The sequence below is a fragment of the Ceratina calcarata genome, unplaced genomic scaffold (assembly GCF_001652005.2).
Source record: "Ceratina calcarata isolate Rehan_Ccalc_2016 unplaced genomic scaffold, ASM165200v1 scaffold329.2, whole genome shotgun sequence".
NCBI lineage: Eukaryota > Metazoa > Arthropoda > Insecta > Hymenoptera > Apidae > Ceratina > Ceratina calcarata.
This window is the reverse complement of record NW_017155624.1, coordinates 1001611-1002810: the sequence shown is the minus strand read 5'-3', so window position 1 is coordinate 1002810 and position 1200 is coordinate 1001611.

The window sequence follows — 1200 nt, the reverse complement described above, 5'->3', positions numbered from 1 at the left end:
CTATACTATTGTATTATATAAAATGAATCGAGCGAGAAAGAAACTTTATCTTTAATGCGAGTTCACCGTTCCGGGTACATAACAAGTGGAAAATATTTCAGGGAATTTATTTGGCCGAATTGCGCGCAGTTATGATAAAGTATCATTTATTGCGCGCAAACCGCCGCTACTTTGGTCGAGATTATATCCGCTCTATCGCCGTGAATAATATTTTATCGAATCGTCTGCGACTGCACGAGAATAAATAAATTTTAAACACGGATAATACTTATACGTTGCATGCTTCCCGAGTATATTATATCCACTGCGTCGTCCTTAAAATATCACTTATCTTACTTATTTATATTCTTTTACCCGATACCCATTCGTTTACCACGATAATTTATGAACGGTAACGCAAGATTTGCGATATTTGAAATTCGAACATTGTTAAGAACTGATAGTCTGTACTTTGCAGTATAATTTCATTTCGTAATAAATACTTACTTTATGGACGGTAACGCAAGATTTGCGATATTTGAAATTCGAACATTGTTAAGAACTGATAGTCTGTACTTTGCAGTATAATTTCATTTCGTAATAAATACTTACGGTAGTATGAAAAAGTTTCAATTAAACCGAATCTAACATATAGTCAGTCAATTTTTAATAAATATCACAAGTTTATACTGTGATAGAAATATTCCAAAATCTATAATCTGTAACTTCATCAATAAATCTACAGGAATTTATACATAAACATATCTGTTATCATGCAAATTGTTTATCAAGTACACATTAAATACATATTACTGATTGCATCATTTCAATATGTATTGATTAATTTTATACATGCCATTATTATTTGCCGATGTTTATTTATGTCCATAAAGCTCAAATAATGTGATAAATTACTGAAATAATCAGTACGTGAGAAGTTCGATTGCTACTTTTTACTTAAGGATGTATTGGCTATACAATCAATCCCAAAAGTTTATGCACTTTAAAAACGCATTTTTTAAAAAGAAATCAGACGTCGGAAGAACAATGGTAATAATAAACAACAAAAAAAAATTTTCGATTTTTCCGAGATTTTTCCAAGGGGTACCCCTTCAATTTCTTCCAAATTTTCGTTTTTGGCCAATAACTCCCAAACCGTTGGAGATACGGGAAAATTGCATCAGATCTTTCTTGTAGAGGATGACGAGATCTATAATATCC